Source organism: Callospermophilus lateralis, chromosome 18 (assembly GCF_048772815.1).
Source record: "Callospermophilus lateralis isolate mCalLat2 chromosome 18, mCalLat2.hap1, whole genome shotgun sequence".
NCBI classification, from domain to species: Eukaryota; Metazoa; Chordata; class Mammalia; order Rodentia; family Sciuridae; genus Callospermophilus; species Callospermophilus lateralis.
Genome location: NC_135322.1, coordinates 63712303 through 63731352, shown reverse-complemented (window position 1 = coordinate 63731352; position 19050 = coordinate 63712303). Strand labels below are relative to the sequence as shown.

Below are 19050 nucleotides of genomic sequence, written 5' to 3'. Positions count from 1 at the left end.
TGACCTTTGTACTTGTGAGGTCCCCAGCTTGTTTTCTAGAGCCTCAGGAGCAAGCCAACAGCGAGGCCGCCACGCCCGTAGTTCACGGCCTTTCCGCCCGCAGGGCTCCTCCCCACCCGTCGGGGCTTCCTGACCTCTGGGCCCTCGGGGACGGGGACGCGGGATGGGCCTCTGCACCGGGCCTCCTCTGCGCCGGCGCCCTGCCTCGGGCGAGCTAGTGTTCCTGAGCCGGGTGAAAACAGGCTGAAAGTGCGAGTGCGGAAAGAAGAGGGCAGCCCTGGGCGGGCGGGCCGCGGAGCCTGCGCGGCAGGTCACCGGAGCCGAGGCAGCCCGTGCACAACCCCCGCACACGCACACAGCGGTTGCTTTTCCTACCTGCTTGGAAACACTCTCCTGATGTGGGGACATCCTAGAGGTCATAAATGAAAGCAAGTCACAGCAGGAGAGCACGCGTAGTTTTCTTGTGTGTATCACACGATGGAAGTGTGTTAATAGTGTTTTTAAGCTGAAGAGAGTCTACGTGCTTTTTTTTTTTAACCTTTCTTGTTTTAATTGCATCTATTGTTTTAGCTACATTTGGTGCTGCTGTTTTACAAAACGTTTATCTTTTTTTTAAGTAAAATCAGAATAGAGTCTAGAAATAAACCCCCACACACAGCCAATGAACTTTGCCAAGGTGATAGGGCAACTCTAGGAGGAAAGAATCTTTTGAACTAATAATATTGGGCATCCATGTAGGAAATAAACCACGTGTCACACAGGAAAATTAACTCAAAATAGGCCTAAGATGTAAATTTAAGAGGTAGAACTATAAAATTCGTAGGAAAAAAAAAAAAAACGTCACCTTGGATTAAGCAATGACTGCTTAAATAGGACACACACAAAAAAACCACAAAGAATTAAAGAAATAATAAGTTGATGGAAGACAAATGCCTGACAAGGACTAGTACAAAGAACAAATGAGAGGAAAAAAACTTTCACAACTTAATGAAACAACCCAATTTTTTCAATGGTCAAATAATTTTAATAGACATTTCACTGAAGAAGATATACCCATAGAAACAAGCACATGAAGACATCATTGTTGATTAGACAAATACAAATTAAAACCAAAAAGAGACACTCATTTGTGGTCACTAGGGAAGTTATAAGACTGGTGATACCAAGAGCTGGCAAGGCTCCGGAACAACTGAGCTGCTCACGTTGCTGGTGGGAGTGCAAAATGAAGGCAGCTATTCGGAAACCAGTTTAACGGCTCCTTGAAAAGTCAAACATACCATGTGGCCAGCAGTTTCACCTAGAAGTATTTACGCAAACAAAGGGAAAAACCCTAGGAGACAGAAAACATATCCACATCAATATCTGTAAATTAATGTTTACAGCACCTTTATTCATAGTTTCCAAAGGAATGAAACAAATGTCCGTCAACTGGTATATGAATAAGTAGATTGTGATTCAATATAAGGAGCCAACTACTTACACAAGCAACAATATGGATGACTCTTAAAACCATCATATTAAGTTTTTTTAAATATTTTTCTACTTGTCAGTGGACTTTATTTATATGTGGTGTTGAGATTTGAACCCAGTGCCTCATGCTAGGCAAGTGCTTGACCACGAAGCCACAATTCCAGCCCCATATTAAGTTTTAAGAGTGGAACCTAGAAGGCTACACACTGAGATTCCACTTACCTTCGGTTACCTAAAAAGCCCAGTCTCAGAAATGGGAAGCAGGTGAGAGGCAGCCAGGCTGGAGGCTGGAGGGAGAGGTGAACTACTGAGGGCTGCGGGGGAACTTTGAGGATGATGGAAATGTTCTGTCATGATCCTGTGGTTATACAACTTCACATTTATCAAGACTTATCCAGTGGTGCACTTAAAATGGTGAAGTTTATTGTACATAAATTATACGTTGACAAAGCCAGCCCCCAAAGAAGCTTGCAGTGAAAGCTGCTGACAAGTCTACAGTCAAGGGCAAATTTACACCCTGTGGTCATCAGGAGACTCAGCGGGAAAGCAAGCTTTCAGTTTCATATTGCCAGTGGATTCCTCTAAATCTAAGTGAGCAAAAGCAAAACATACTGAAGAATTTTCAGAGTTTTCCTAAAGCCTCTCCCTCCCCCCACCCCCCAAGCAGACCGTGGTGATTTTCCCTGGACGTCGCCTAAAATTCTCAGTTTCTTTTCTTATTAGAGGATTTGCCCATGGTTCAAAAAGGGTCTTGATTCTAGGTCATCCTGCCCCCATGCACTTTCTACGCTGCCTTCTCTAGTGGACATCTCAAACCTGTCGGCCCATTTGATGTCCATTCTTGGGAATGCTGGCCTTCATCCTTTCTTTCGGAAGGCACCTGACTGAAACTTTTCTTGGTACTGAGGATTGAACCCAGGGGTGCCCTACCATTGAGCCTTGAACTTGTGCTCCTCCTGCCTCAGCCTCCCCAGTCGCTGGGATTACAGGCTCGCATCACCTCACTCCACTCGAGCTGAATCTTTCGTCTAAGACAGGCTTGGAGAGAGAAGGGTCCTCCGTGGTGGTCAGCATCCTCAGGGGAAACGTCACCACAGCCAGGCAGCAACTCCGGCAGTTTCCCAGGACCCATAACTCACCTGGGAAGTAGTTTGGGGGACCCAGGAGGGGTCTGCTGTCTTCTCCTGAATGTTCATCCCAAGGGAGAGAGCTGCCCCGTTAACCAATCATTAACCGATGGACAGGAGGGAGTTGTCGCTGTCCCTGAAGATTACTCAGGAGTTTTTTGTTGTTGTTGTTTTTGTTTTTCCGCGAGCCCAGTGCCGCGTGAATGCTGGGCCAGTGTCTACCGATAAGCCCCAGCTCAGCCCAATCCTTCCTGCTCTTCCCACAAATGCCTACCCGGCAAGGTCACCCAGTGAGTCCTCACCTCTGAGCTTTGGTGAACCACTGGTTTCAACTAAAGAAACTGAAAAATGGAGCTTTTCTTCTAAAATTCCAACTCAAATAAGGATTTTCCCAACACAGCTCAGCCGGAAGTTCCTTAGCTGAATCTGGTATCCAGCCGTGACACCATCAGCATGAGGGGTGGCCCGATCCTTGATCCTTGCGGAGGGAGACATCCTGTGCATTGTAGGATGTCCTTGACCCACTAGTCACCAGCAGCAGCCCCAGTTCTGACGACCAAAGTGTCTCAGGCTTTGGAAACTGTGGTATGGAGCAAAAGCCACCTCCCTCTGAGACCCACTGGTCATGCTTCTTCCTTCCACTTCAGTGTCCTTTGGGTCCATTCCTCTCTGCTCTCCCCTCTCCACACCTCAGCCTTCAAGCCTGTCCCTAAACTGCTCTTGCCCCTTTCTGGAACCCAGAGATCCTCTGTCAGTGGCCCAGAGAGAAGGTGTCTCTCAGTGGTGGCAGAGGCAAGAGCTGTCTCATGTGAGCCAAGGCTCAACATGGAGTCCTGAGGAGGGGCTGAGGCAGCATAGTCCGGGGACCCTTCAGCTCACGGACACCAGTCCCCGGGCACTCCAGCCTGAGCAGCAGACGTTTCTAGGAGGGCTTTTCTGACTCACCGAAGCTGCGGGATGCAAGAGAAACTGGTGTGAAAGGAACCCGGGATCAGGTACCACTTCCCATCAGAGGGCCCTGCCTAGCGGGCAGCTGGGGGAGTCCCTGGGCTTCCTGAGCCACACGCACAGCCCATAAAAGCACCAAGGACACACCTGTCAGGATCAGCCCTCAGCGCAGACAGAAACACGACTTACAAGCTCCTTGGTCCCTTGTTCTCCCTTCTGCCTGACAGGGGAAAGGCCTAAGGAGAACTGGCCAATCCTAGGTCTCAATGGGAAGCGACTTCTGAGTTTATGAAGTGTCACTTACTTCTGGGTTCCTGGCTCAATGGGGCTCTCACACCAGACTAGTCTCTTAAGGACCTACTCTCCCAGGAGTCCCCACCTGTCGGGCACATGGTGGCTGTTCATGCCAAGGCCTAAACATGTCACAGGAGTTTGCCTTCAAGGGGAAGCGTGTGGGGGGGGGACTGCCTGTTCCCACAGTAGGCACCAGTGGGGAATCAGGTCTCAGACAAACAGCCTCCGGGCAAAAAGCCTCTAGGTTCAGCACACTCCCTCAGGCCACCGCTGGGTGAGGTCCTCACCTCCCAGTCGAGAGCAGCCTTGAGAGAAAGTTCGCTGGGCTTCACTTGGGCTCCGCTGAGAAAGTTCAGGGTATTCTGTGCCCCCCACCTCCGAAGCAGCCACCCTCAGTCCACGTGAGCTCTGCAGAAAAGGAGGCGCACCTCCTTCCACAGTCTTGCACCTAAGGAAAAGCTGCCCTCCGCCTCCTCCACGCGGCCCCCAGCCAAACGTGGTGAGGGCCTTTCATCCTGACCGGTCCCCCCAGGAACCTCCCCGCAGCCAGCCAGGCCCACGAGTGCCCCTCTCTCACGCTTCCACGTCCCCTCGATTACATCACTATTTTGCTGAGAAAAATAGAATCAAACCAAAGGGAAGGAGCTGGGCCTGCTTGAGACCAGAGTCACTCAGCCGTCCTCGAGGCGCCCGACACCAGCTCACCAGGCCTGGCCCTGCCTACATCACAGCTCCTCAAAAAGAAGCCACATGCTCACACAGTGCGTTGCCCGAGCAGGACTGGAAAACCCCTGGCTAGAGTGTGGGGTCAGTTTTCTTCCTCTCTCACTGACAGTTGCATGCAATTGCCATCAAGTAGGAGAGATAAAAAGAGAAATTCTCAGTTTGAGGAAAATTTGACCAATATTCCCTCTAAACACTGTAGACACCACAGTGAGCAAGACATGAGACTTCTAAACTGAGGAGCCGGCTGTGAAACACACTCGTACCTGATGACAGATCATGTATTTTTCTCAGAAGGAAAGGGGGAGGGGGGCCGGGGCAGAGGGGGATGAGGGAGAAGAAAGGTGAGGGGGATCTGAGGGGGCTTGCCCAAGAACAGCCAGGCAGCCCAGAGTCATCGCAGCATCCTGGAGGGTGGCAGCAAGGTCCACTTCAGAGGAGACGTGACAATGAAGACAGATTCAGAGAGGCATGGAGCTCTTGTGCTGCTGACTGTACGGTAGAGGACAGAACCAGGAGCCAGGAATGTGGGGGCCCCTAGAAGCTGGAAAAGACAAAGAAACAGACTCAACTCCGGAGCTCCCTGAAAGAGCCAGCCCTGCCAGCACCCGCATAGCCCGGGAGAGCGTGTGGGAACCCTGGCCTCCAGAACCGTGAGATAAACATGTGCTGTTCGTGGTGATTGTTACAGCAGACACAGGAAACTCATATGGGACCTCAAACACCTTCTGCTCCAATCAACCATGAATGACAGAACCAAAAAAGGAAAACCAGGTACTAGAACAAGCCAGCAAGGCAACGTGGGCTAACTCGGCACCAGATCAAATGTACAGAACTAAGTACTTTACCACTGAGAAGATGAACCTAATTTCTAGTGGGAGTTCAGCATCAAACCTCTTAGGCTGTGAGAAAGAGAAATCTGGAGCCTTAAGAAGCACAATCACCCAGGCCTCAAAACAAATTGGTTATCTGAGGTACCACCTTATCTGAGTTACGACCAACAGCTCCACAAGAAAAGAGGAAGGCTGGGGATGAAGTCTGTGTCCTGTTTAATTGTTTTAGGTTTAGAGGACTCAGGCTCCGTACCTCTTAGGATGTGTCATAATAGAATCTGTGTCATGAGGAGTTAGACAATAAAGAACAGCAAATAACTAGGAAATGTCTCAAGTCCAACCTAAGATTCTGAGTCCCTGTGCCCTAAGAGCCAGGCCCAGGCAGGCTCTAAGCTGGACAAGTCAGCGAGTGCTTTCAAGTTGCTTTAAGTCCAGGTTGAACCTAATAAAATGCTACAGTATAGCATACAGCAGCAAGTGCCCAAGAAATCTGGGCTTCTCTGTGACAGAGGACAAATTGAAATGGACTTCAAAGGTTGAGCAAAACTTGAACAGGCAAAGAAAGTGGGGAGGCTGTCCCACAGTGCTCCTGGTTCCCTGGCACAGATGGAAGCATGTTGCTCGCTCTGTGACAGTAAGAGAAGGAGCAGGGGCCTGCAGGAGGAGCCTCACAGCTGGCTGAGCCTTGGCCACAGCAGGCAACGCCTAGCACCATGCAGATGAGGCGTGGCTCCATGCAGCTCTGTTCCTAGGAAATCGCTACCTAGCATTTATACTAGTGGAGAGAATTCCTTTTACAGGTGACAGAAACATGGTGATTCAAACTAGCCTAACAAGGAGAATGCATGGACTTGGGTACCTAGAAGAGTGAGGACTTGAGAGGTTTCAGACATGACTGGATCCAGGATCTCAAGTGACGGTGCTAGGGCTCAGTGACTTCCTCTGTCTCTTAGGTAAATTCCTTTGCCTTCAGGAGAGCTGGCTTCCAGCATCTCCAGACAGATCAGCCTCTCGAGCTTCGGGGAGAATGAGGACATCTTTGCCAAGGGCTCTAGCAGGAGCTCTGAAGAGACTCAGCTTGAGTCCCAAGGCATCTAGACGCCTCCTCCCAGGGCAGCTCATGCTGACATTTGTGTAGTTGCACATAAATAGTCCCAGCAGACCTGGCTTCCTTCTGGGGAGAAGCTATATTATGATTCCCAAAAACCAGAAACCCCCAGCAATAGGGAAGAGGGCATAGACAGGAAGGTCCCTGGACACTGCCATGTGCCAGCCCCATTCCCCACCAAAAACCATCAAGTTTCCAGAGCAGACAGCCCAGCGGAGACTACCAGAGTAAGGCCCTGGGAGAGAGTGGCAGATAAAGACCCCAGCTTTCTCCATCACAGAGCTGAAACCCACGGGACCCTGCTCCACTGAGGCTGCCGGGGCGGGAGAACCTTCCCTTCTCACTGGAGGTGACACTCCCACCACACAAAAACACCCACGAGCACAAGAACCAGCCACACCCAGCAATGTGTCCATCTGGAATCCTGGCTTCCATGACCTAGGGCTGCTAACAAGCACCACAAACTGGGAGGCGAACACAACAGGAGTTTCACCTCTCACAGTTCCAAAGACCAGAAGTCCAAGGTCAATGGGTGAGTTCCCTCCTAAGGCTCCAGAGAAGGCTCCTTCCTGCCTCCTCGGCTTCTGGTGGGTGGCTGCTGCTCTCGCCCAGCCTGGGACTCCCTTGCCCCAGTCTTTGCCTCCTCCTCACACGGCCACTCTCTGTGTCTCTGTGTCTCCTCTCCAAGGTCTTATAAAGAACCTGTGGTTGCCTTCAGGAGGGCTCACCTGCAGTCCTTTATCTTAACTATTTACGTGCATTCATTTTCCACAATCACAGCAGGGTGCCCCTCAGTGCCTTTGGTGAACACAGGCCTGGTGGTGAGTCCAGCCTCCTCAGCACCTGAGAAGCCCCACATCTTCCCTCCCAAGAACAAACTTTCCAGACCCTGAAGCGTCCCACTGTGGGAGGGGACCCAAGGAAGTTCTGGCCTGGAAGTCTGAAGACAGGTGCTCCATTGGTGCCCTGCCAGTCCCAAGCCCTTTCTCCCTGCATCAGGACAGCCTGTCAGAGACAATGACAGAGAGTGGAGGGTGAAGTCACAGGCAAGAGGAACAGTCAGGGGACGCAGCTGGCCAGCATGTGTGAGCTGACTTCCTGAAGGCGGGGTGGCGGGGCCTTCCATGGCTGCTGCATGACAACATCCAAGATGGCTGTGGTCATGTCCAGCTGAGGTCCCACAGGTGGGAGCAGGGAGCAAGGCGTCAGGTGGTTCCATCCACTGCACCTGACCAGCTGGCACTGGGAGAGCAGAAGCCCTCCCACAAACTCCGTGCATCCTGACCGAGGCAAGGCTGACGGCGGGCTGGGTGCCTAGACCTGTCAGATGCGTGCAGACGTGATGGTAAGTCACTCTGCTGCCAGCTGTACATTCTTTGGGGCCATAAACCTGTTATTCTTTGTTGCCTATCTTAAGAAAAAGGGCACTCTTCAGAGCAGCAGTCCTGGGTCACTGTACCTCCCAGTGGCTGGGCCCTTCTATTTTTTCCAGCCCTTCTCTAAACATGTAACTTCCTCATTGCAGAGTCTCATGGAGTTGCCCTCCCTGCAGGATGTATTCCCAGTTCTGCAAGTCTTGCTTTAAAGTGATGTTAAGTCATCTCTGCCTCTTCCTGGTGCTCTGCTAGGGGATCATGCAGAAGCTTCCTGAAAGCAATTGACTTCCAAATTATAGCTGTCCCTGAGGGTGTGAAGTCCTGGTCTTCCACCTAAAAGTATGCACGTTGTGCAACCTTGGGTATAAAAGGATGTTCAGAAAATAGCTTCTCCAACAGGGTTTCCTTCCTGTGGCCAATTTCATGTAGACATGTCACAATTGCTGCAGGAGGAAGGAAAGTTTTAAAAAATACCCTGGACTTGCTGAAAAGGTTATTTCTTATAAAAGTTCTTCCCTTCTACTTAGGGAAAAAAGAGCCGAGAAGATTCCCTCAGTTTCTTAAATTTGTGAAGGTAAAGAAAACCTCGCTGCAACTAGAGTTCTGTCCTGAGCCGCACCCGGCTGCCCAGCCCAGGGGTACCAGACCAGCCAGGCGCGCCCCTCTGGCTGCTGTCATGCCTGAGCCCACTGTCCTCCAGAACTGTGCCACAGACTCAAGACGTCGTGGTGGAGGGGTCCCTGCTGGACCACGCTGGGGCTCTGGGGATGGTGCAGTCTGTCCTCAGGTTTTCATTTCCATTGGGCTGCGGGAGGAGGGTCTCCTGGAACCAGTTCTCCACAGAGGTCCACTGTATCACCATCTCTTCTCCTCTGTGCAGCTGTCCTCTCCTTTCTTCAAGGACCTTCCCAGGAATCAGAGTTTTGTTTTTGTTTTTGTTTTTGCTTTCTTTCTGCAGTCCTGGAGAGCAAGCCCAAGGCCTTGTGTACTAGGCAACTGCTGCACCTCAAGCTCCATCCCGGCCCCATCACCATTTTTCCTTTTCTTTTGATACAGGGTTTTGCTATGTTGCTATGTTAGGGGACAAACGTAGAGCTCAGGTCCTTTCAATGGTAGAGAGATCACCCCCCAGTTTGGGTGAGTGATGAGAGACTGAATCCTCAATGTAAAAGTGAATAAAAAGTAAGACAACTGTGTTCATAAGAACTACGATGCACTCTTGGGACTGGGGCTAGGGCTTAGTGGTGGAGCGCTTGCCTAGCATGTGTAAGGCACTGGATTCAATTCTCAGCACTGCTTATAAATAAGTAAATAAAATAAAGGTCCATTGACAACTAATAAAACATTAAAAAAAAAAAGAACTAAGATACTCTCAAAGAAAAGAAACTCTTTCATCACCAGCTATCAAGACCTATTATAAAAGCCAGAGTAACTAAGGTGAGGGGGATTGGTGTCAAGATTGGACAGTGACCCAGGGCACAGACCAGAGATCCCAGACCCATTCATGAGTGGACACTTGACTTAAGACACAGGTTGTATAGCTCCGAATGGGGGAAAGAATCATCATTTCAACAAATGTGCAGCAGAATTGAACAGCCACACCATGCAAAAACCCAGTCCTGCGTATTTATAGAGCTACGTGTGAAGGCAACACTAAAGTCCTAACAGTTAACGCAGGCATGGCTCCTCGTTGACTTGAGGTAGGGAACACTTCCTTAAGACAAAAACAAGTCATTAGCCATAAAGTAATGACATATAACTCAACTCTATGAAAATTAAAACTTCTACTTATCAAAAGGTGCCATGAAAGTGACAATGTAATCCTCAGAGCAAGAGAAGATATTTATAGCATATATACCAAGTGGCTGGTTCTTACCCAAAATATAAAAGATCTAGGAATCAGTTAGAAATACAAATTGAAGATTCAATGAGTGTCAAGTACATAGCCCCATGACCTTCAATTCCCATCTACTGTATGCTGATAGAGATGCAAACACAGAAACACACAAGCTAAAACGCTTATGGAAGAGCTGCTTATAATTCCCAAAGCCTAGAGAAAAACAGGCAAATGTCCATCAACATTAGACTGGATAAATAATTTGGGACATATTGCATATCACTTAGCCAAAATGCTCAGGACAAGAAATGGTTCAGATCACAAGTATTTTGGGGATTTTGGAATATTTGCATAGGAACCAAAGCCTAATTACAAAATCCATTTATGTTTTATACACACCTATATACATAGTCTAAAAGCAATTGTATACAGTATTTCTATTAATTTTGTACACAAAACAAAGTTCAGTGGTAAGGAATTTTCCACTGTGGCATCATCTCGGCTCTTAGAGTTTCAGATTTTCAGATTAGGGATGCTCAACCCGTCTATTTCTGCAAAGAAATAATACATAGCAATGAAGATGGATGGCCCAGACACATAAGGGGAGTGAATCTTTAAAAGAAAATTGGGGTAAGAGAAGCCAGTTCCACCCTCAGAATTAAAAATGCTTATCGTAGGGTTCCCCTGCTGTGGATTTGGAAACAAATTGTTACTAAATGGCAACATTAAGGAACCACAAAGTGAAGGCAAATGAGGACTGAATGACCAGGAAGGTGGGGTGCAGGGTTCTCCAGGCGGGGAGGGCGAGGTGCCAAGCACGCCGTCCCTCCTCCTCCTCCGGGGGGCTTCCCCAGGGTGCATCAGCTACACATTCATATTTTGGGCAATATTCTATAAAAGATAACAATAAAAAAGAGGTCAGAGGTAACTGCTGAAATCATAGAAACTCAACCTTGTCTCTAGCAGATTAAAAAAGAAACAAAGCTGGGGAGGCCCTGGGGGTGCTGCGGAGCTGACAGCCCTCTTGGCCTCGTCCTTCCACGGCTTCCACCTGTCGCTGCGCCTCACCCAGGCCTGAAGCGAGGGGCCGGCCACCACGCACAGAACCCTCTGGAGGTCTGTGAGCCAAAACCATCGCTCCTCTCCTTTCCCGGGTATTTCAACTGACGCGGGCACTCCAGTAAGCCGCGCTGGCAGACACGCTCCCATACTGTGAGGCCGAGGAGTCCCAGAGGACAGGAGGAGAAAGGGGGTGACAGGTGTGGCCCTCATCTTCTGCAGAGGTGGCACCCAATAGAAAGGCCAAAGGGCAAGGGGCAGAGCAGGTGGCCTCACGGAAGGCCCTGCCCAGGCGGTGATGAGGACTCACACAGCATTCCTGGCACTCGGCTTCCCTTCTGCAGCAAAGCCTGGTGCCCAGGTCAGCCAGCTTTCCTCCTTGTTTAATTGAGTGCCAGCTGGCACACGACGCCCAGTCCAGTGGAGGCCAGCAGTCAAGGCCTGGGGCTGGGGGACAGGAGGAGCTCGCTAAGTGTGAATAGACAGACAGCAGGCATTACTGCAGGGGACCAGAGGCCTGCTGCCCCAGTACCTTGTCACGGACATTCCAGACTCCAGCAAAGCCTAGAGAGTCTGTGGTGAGGGTCCCATCCACTGCCCAGAGGCCCTGCCCCTGTCCTCCTCCCCTGTTGGGTCAGGTAGCTGTCAGTCAGTTCTCTCCTATCCTTCCACCCGTCCACCCACCTTGACATTTCAACCCAGAACAAAGCAAATCGCAGGCATCAGTACCCTTCCTGACACCTACCATGCTTAGTGTTAGCTCGCGGTCAACGTTTGTTTACAGGGTTTTTCCTTCCAATATAAAATTGACGGAGCTGCAGTCGTGGCTCAGTGGTAGAGCACTTGCCTTGCACATGTGAGGCACTGGGTTTGATCCTCAGCACCACATAAAAATAAAATAGAGGTATTGTGTCCATATACAACTAAAAAATATATATTTTTTAAAAATTACAATTGACTGGTGAAGAAATGCACAGATTTTACACATTCACTGAGTCTTGGCAAGTGCATATGCCTATGTGACCCAAACCCCCATCAAGACACATCCTGCCGCCTATCTCTCCCTCTCTACCCACCAGCGGGGTGACCAAGGTTGTAGGACCCCATGGGAATGGTGAGCTCCAGGGCAGGGCGGGGCGCCTTCCAGTCACCCGAGCTGCAAACCACCCCTCTCTGTTTCCAAGTGGCACTCACTGCTCACCCAGCTCTCCCTGGTGGATACTGGGCAGTCAGTCCCCTTTGACTATTAATCTCAGGCCACCACCAGCAAGTCAGCTGGGCCTGCCTCGTCCAGCACATGAGGCCCGTGCACAGGCCCTTGAGGGCCGAGCCTCCACCTCTCCAAGCCAGACCTGCCGGTTCCCGCTCAGGACACTGCCAGGGCCTCCCCTTCCTACCTCTCTGCCACCCAGCCTCCCTCCAAACCCTGGCACCAGCTGCTGGTTCACCTGTATGGAGTCCGGAACCCAACAGGGAGTAGCTGAGGGTGCTCTGTTTTGCTTCTTCCTTCGGGCTGGTTTTGTGGAACGGCAGATTTCCAGGCCCCTCTGGCTGGCTGTAAGAGGGCCCGCTCTTGCACTGGAAGTCGAATCGCGGTGCTTCAGAGCTCAGGGTGCCCTAGAGATCCTCTCCAGCCCGAGCCATCTCTGAGGACCACAGTGTTCTCCCCACGGCTGCCCATTGGCCAGGCTTGGGCTACACTTAGACGTTCTGTGGCCACCCAATCCAAAGGCACCCAGTCCACCCAGCTCTGCACCCCGTCCCCACAAGCCATCTCAAGGAACCAGGGCCAGGCACGTAGGACGTCTCAGGCCAGCTTTGGGCTCTTGGCGAAGCTGTCCTCGAACACGGAGCCAGCCTGCACCTCCTGCCCTGAGCCAGCAGCTTGAGCCATTCCCTGGGCCGGAAGTTCCTACGTCAAGAGACGAGTGGTGCCCTGTCCCCTGTGAACTGCTGCTCGTTCAAGTGACCTTGGAGGTCTTCCCTCCTCTGACACGTCCAGAGCTCCCTGAGGTGGATTATATCTGACCCCTCCCTGACCCTGGCCATGAGGGGCCCAGCATGTCCTCGCCACAGCAGGACTGGGATGGACACTGGAAGGAAGGCTGGGGGGGTGGGGCCGGGGACCGCGTCTCCCTGCGCAGGCGACTGGTCCTGCCGCCATGTGAGCATGTGAGTCCAAGAGGAGGCGGATCCTTCTTCCTGAGGGAAGTCTGAGGAGAGGCCTTAGAGAAGCCAGCTGGGCCTGGGCCGAGCAGAGCTGGACTCACCCGGGAGCTGGTTCCTGCTGACCACCCTCCCCGGCCTCCCTCCCGCGGGCTGGCATGCTGGACCCGGCTGGCTGGCTCCCAGGACGTGCAAGGAAACCCCTGTTCCCCGAATCAGCCACGCAACCAGCCAGGCCCCCCACTCCTCACGCTGACAGCGTGTGGGAGGCCCCACCACTGCTTTCAAGGATGACCATTTCCCAACAGAAGGAAGCCCCCAAAACTCCTGTCAGTGCTCTATGGTTCAAAGTGGGAGCCTTTTGAAAAGCACACCAAATGGTGGATGTTAAACCTATCGGGAGGCCAGTCGCTCCAGGCCGGAGCCCAGCGCCCATCAATCTCTCCCGCACACACAGGAGTTAAACTGCATTTGACCTTGGAAAACCCACAGATGCATAAACAGTGGGAGAGAAGACACGGTCCCCACATCCGCCCCAGGAGAGGGCCCTGGCTCTGCTGGGCAGGGAGCAGTCCCCACTGCTCCCAGCAGGGTCCTCCAGCGGCCGCTTTTGCAGATATGAGAGCAAAGTGTTTCTGGCCCGGAGACATGTGGGAGAGATGCCACCAAGGGTCAAAGCCACATGCAGGAGCAGAGCAGCAAGGCCCAGAGCAGCCACGAGGAGAAGCCCGCTGGAAGCAGACACCGGCACGTCTGCGTCTCCTCTGGCAGGAGCCTGAGTCACCAGAGACGTTTCCAGGACTTAAAAACCTAAAGAGCACGAAGCACAACACGGAGACCAGCTGACCTGAGAGGGCCTGGACGTGCGGATTTCACCCTGGGACTGGGGCGTAGCTCGCAGCTCCCAGCCCTGGTCCCCAGCAGCACAAGAAAAAGAGGCCAGAGTTGAAGGGTGGACTCCACAGCCAGGACTGACCAGGGAGCTGGGAGCCCCAGGGCACAGGGAAGGTGTGACTGCTGCTTGCAATAAAAGAGCATTAGAAATTCAAAATGAGTGTGGGGATGGGGAACCCGCCTTAGGAGCCCGAATAAGTGACACTGTTACAGGGGCGTCCCTGTCACAGGACATTGGAAGGCCAAGAGCAGAATGTGGGAAGGGGACCCAGGGGTGGTGGGCCCTGGGGAGGGGTCCAGGAGGTACAAGCAGCCAAGGCCCAGGAGCAACATGGCCAAGAAGAGGTCACCAAGAGCGCGACAGAGGGACGTCCCTGCAGTGGCCCCAGGACACTGTCCCCAGAGGGGCAGCCTCCATCTGGCCCTGGCCTGATATCTGCAGGGAGGGCTCCCACGTCCCCAGGAGGAGCAGTCCAGCACGGGTTGTCCCAGGATGGTGACACCCAATGCTCAAACCAGCCCTGCGTGTGCTCCCTTGGGACTTCCAAGACGTGCCTCTGAGCAGAGCTGTAGTGACGGCCACAGTCAGGGCCAGGCCTCCGTGTACCCTCTGTTTCAGTTGAATCATGTCTCCCTGGAAGGTGCACTGAAGCCCTGACCCAGCCCCTTGAGAGTGAGCTTGTTGGCTCAGTCTGTGGCTGTGGTCAGGCTAGGAGGAGGTCCTGCAGGCCAGCCTTGGGGCCAGTCTCCAGCCGCTGGTGTCCCAGGATGAGGGAAGGCAGGACACCGACACAGGGAGAAGCACGTGAGAGTGGGCAGGGGCCACAGTGATGCATACGGGATCGCAAGGCCGGTCAGCAGCCACCAGAAGGAAAAGACGGACAAGGGAGAGGCTCTAGGGCCTCCAGGAGCATCAGCCCTGCCCGCACCCCCTGCCCCTGTGAGCAGGAATCGTCACTGTTTAGAGCCCCAGTTTGGGGTGCTTGTTGCAACAGCCCAGGAAGCTGGTGCTCCTGCCTCACTTTGGGGACCCCAAGTGTCCAGTGTCCCCTGCATGACCACTGTGAGATCCAGAGCTTTCTCCATGCTTGGAGCAGGTCAAGGGAGCTCACTGCACCTGTCCCACTCTGTGTAGAAGAGAATCGGCTTCGGCAAACCAGTGGCACTAGTGAGAGCTCCAAGTGGGCAGCAGAGCTGGCGCCCGACCCGCCCTCATCCCTGTGCCCTGCCCGCACCGTGGAGCCTCAGGCCAGCCGAACCGTCAGAGTCGGGCTGACCACAGTCAACCCGGCTCGAGGGAAGGGACTCCTTCCTTGACAGGAGGCAGCGTTGTGGTCCTGAAGGCAGGGGCACAGGGAAGTCCTCTGTGCACAGGGAGGTGCTGACCAGCCATGCTGGGAGCTGTGGGTGGCTGTTCACGTGGGAAGATAGCTCCATGTGCTGGAATCAAGCCAAGAAAGACCGTGGCCGAAGCACTTGTTCAGGGGGATCTAATGTCACAGGGGCACAGGCAGGAATCGCCGTGCCACGGGGCAGACTTTAACGACAACCTTTCCCAAGTACCAGGGAGCACGCGGCAAGGTCTGTCTGGAGCAAGCTGCAGGCGCAGACAGGAGATGGGGGCGAGGGGTGGGGGCTGACTGCTCACCCAAGGTCAAGGCCAGCCGAGTCCTGGGGTAAGAAGCGCCTGGCCAGGTCAGCTCTCCAAGGACACGTCCCCAGCCCCCAGGGCCACCAGCTCCTGTACATGAAGGGCCAGGGAATCCAGTGCTCGGGAAAGAGAAGTCACTCCGGTGTCTGCCGAAGGAGCGAGGCTGGAATGTTCTGGGGCTGGAGAAAGCAGGTCCAGCTGGGCAAGGAAGCCACAGAGCCAGGTCAGGGAGGAGCCCGGAGCAGGTCCAGAGAGAGGGTGGAAGCAGGCAGAATCCTGGCCACCGTGCGTCCCCGGGACCCTCCCAACACCGCTGCTGTCACTCTTCCAGCCCCAACGTGCAGAGGCTCGGAGGGCTGCTGTCACCCAGGACGCGCGGCCTCACACTCAGGCCTGCGCAGCACATGGGCACCCCGCCTGGCCCTGCCCCAACGCCCACCTGGAAGCCAGCGCTCACATGGGGCACCCATGCCCGGACCCTCCCCAGCTGGGTCACAGCCAGGCGCTGGCACACAGACCCGCTCCCCGCTGCGGGCTGGTCACAGGCCCTCAGCAGGCCTCCAGCGGGGTTGTGCCACCACCCACAGCACCACCCGCAGCCCTGGGACCACGCCCCACGGTGAACTGAAAACAGGGCCTTGACCCAGTGGGAGAGGGGAGCCCAGATCACAGGGCTTGGGACTAGGGACGTCCCTACTGGGACGAGTGGACCCCTGCAGGTGTGCCGAGTGCTGGGCCCGCAGGACACGGGGCCAGCAGGGCCCAGGCCCCACCAGCACACCAAGACTCGCCAGCTGGCACTGAGGTCACTTTGAGCATCCGCCCTTCTTTTCTCCTTGCCTGTCCCCTTGTCACAGCCGGAGACCCTGTGGCACTGAGTCCCCTGACACACTCGATGCCACACCAGCTGCTGCCTAGTGTGGCATTTCTTGTCACCAAGGGCGGGAGGGGAGTGTGTGACTCCAGACAGCCAGTGTCCCCTGCTGGCCCCCGCCTGGCGCAGGTGTCACTCATCACCCTCTGTCCTGCAGGGACCCAGCCCAGCTTCCTGCCCACCACGCCCCGGGATGCTGCCTGTGAGCACCACTGAGCAGCTTCTGTGTGCCAAGGGCCCGGCCATGCTGCACCCTGGACACCTGGGCCACTCAGCTGTGTCACCTGGCTGGACCTCGTGTGGCTCCCAGGGCTGAGCTGTGACACTGCGGCCAGGGCCTCATGGCCAGGTGGGAAAGGAGCAACCACAGGTCCCCGAGGCTACGGAGCTCCTAGGTGTGTGGCTGTGCTCCTGACCCCAGGGCCACCCTCCAGGAGGGCGTTAAACATGGGCAGCTCCCAGGCCATGCTGGATGTCCCCTGGGACCTGAGTCCCACTGGCCTGCCCAGCGCCGCATGCCGATGTGCCTTCTCACGACCCCTCCCTTTCCCCTGGGACACAGTCTGCCTGATTTCCGCGTCTGCAGGCCCCTTCGCTATGCATTCTCACGGCTGTTTTCCCCAGGAGCAGTTTGGTCAGATCCGCCTTGCCCACGCACTCCTGGGGGCAGGAGCCCTGCCCACCCCGCCGCCTGTTTTGAGGAGCCCCTCCTCTTGCTCCTGGCAGGAGCCCTCCGCTGTTCTGCTGGGGCCTCCGGAGTTGCGAGATGAGACTGCACCTGGAGGGCCTCCATCTTCCCTTTGACCCTCCCAGCAGTTCCCAGGGTTCTCCTGGTCCCACCCACAGAAGAGCCAACTGAGGCTCCGGTGTAGGTGACAGGTCCCCAACCAGGACTATGTGTGCGGTATCCTCCGTCCTGAGCCACCTCCTGGCAGGTGGGCAGTCTGGGCTGATACCCGTCCAGGCCATGGTGCCCTCCAAGTCCTCCCAGCTGGGTGTGGATCAGGGCCTGAGGGATGGTCCCCTGTGAAGCCCCTTGACCTGCCGCACAGCCACCCTGCTGCCCCTGAGCCCAGGCTTCCGACCGCAAGCACCCGCCTGGTGGAGTCCAACCTCTATACAGAGCAGGGCTCCCTCCCCGTGGCCACCCACCCCTGGAAGAGGCAAAAGATACAAACCTGCCCCAGCCAGGGCCAGGGGGGCCGTCATCTGCCCCAGCAGGTCTGGGGCCTTCCTGGCTCACCCACACGCCCCGTAGGCCATCTGTGCCGTGACTGTGGTCTCTTGTGTAATTGTGACACAAAGTTCACACACCGGCGGCGGATGCCCTGACCGCCCTGCGTCCTCTGGCAGGATTGGCTAGCACGCACTGGCTAACCACTGCTCGGCTCTGGCTTTCCCTACGGAGCCTTTGGTGGCAGCTCCCCAGGGGTCCTGGCACTGCCCCCAGCACACGCAGGCACACACACATACACACACGTGCACACACATGCACACACACACGCACACACATACACACACGTACACACATATGCACACACACATACACATACACACACACGCACACACTCACACACATGTACACACACATGCACACACACACATACACACACGCGCACACACATACACATACACACATGCACACACTCACACACATGTACACACACATGCACACACACATACATATACACACACATGCACACACATACACAAACACACACGCGCACACACACGCACACACACATGCACACACATGTACACACACACGCACAACACACAGGTACACACACACACACACATGCACACACACGGCACAATGAGGGTAAGTGGCTCACAGTCCAGCTGATGGCATTTCTAGACTCAGTGACCGTGAGGGTCACACCAGCGCCCCAGAGGTGGCATGCAGTGGGAGACTCGACACCATGGTAGTGGGCAAATCTTGGGCAACCAGACTCTCCCCAGGAGAGTGGCTGGCAAAGCTGCCCGGCCACAGCAGCGGCAGGAGGCAGAGCGAGCCCTGGCAGGGTCCACCCAGCTGTCCAGGAGAGGCTGTCGAGGTGGCTCTAACCCGGGTCCTCACCGCACAGCCCCCGGCTCAGAGGAAGAGTTGGGAGCTGAGGGTGCCACCCCAGGCCTCCCCAGGATCCCCCCTCCTCACAAATCGCACCTGCACCCTGGGAAGCGGTTACAGCTGCTGGTGTCTGTGCAGCCCCCGACAGGACACTGCTAGAGCCCTGAGCCTCCCTCAATGCTCAGGAGGGTCCAGCAGCTGCGCACGTCCCTGGCCAAGCATTTATTTTCTGTTTGTTTTATGAGGGGACCCCCCTTCCAGGGGGATCCAGGTGAGGGGTTTCCACGTCTAAAACCGCAGCCCTGTCCAGGTAACCACCAAGGATCTGCAACGTGGCCCCAGGGTCATCTGGGGAGGCCAGGTGGCCTCGCAGGGTGGCGTTTGTCCCTTGCCCACTAATCCTGCTCCAGGACCTGTGGCCTCAAAGATGCAGAGCAAGTGACTACAAGGCACCAGACGAGAACAGGAGCCAGAATGTGGACGGGTTGATGGGCGCGGGGCGGACGGGCCTGTGAGTCTCCTGCAGAATCTCCCCTTCAGATGCACCTGTGCAGAGCCAGCCCTTGGCACCCGGAGCGAGGCTGCAGCTGCCGCCCAGGGCACATGTGCAGAGCAGCCT

The 19050-nt window shown here is 54.6% G+C and overlaps 1 long non-coding RNA gene across 5 annotated transcripts; it reads right to left on the bottom strand.

Annotated features, from left to right (window-relative positions):
* Positions 1-1041: 1041 nt before the first annotated feature.
* Positions 1042-17686, bottom strand: LOC143383921 (uncharacterized). Of its 5 annotated transcripts, none has more exons than XR_013089215.2 (5): positions 17539-17686; positions 15484-15684; positions 2401-5106; positions 1693-2057; positions 1042-1330 (listed from the first exon to the last, which is right to left on the bottom strand). It is a non-coding gene; the product is annotated as an uncharacterized LOC143383921 (long non-coding RNA). The 5 variants fall into 5 exon arrangements; XR_013089217.2 differs by having other exon boundaries at positions 1042-2057; positions 2401-2508; positions 2610-5106; XR_013089216.2 differs by having other exon boundaries at positions 1042-2057; positions 2401-3547; positions 4127-5106.
* Between the last annotated feature and the right edge of the window lie 1364 nt (positions 17687-19050).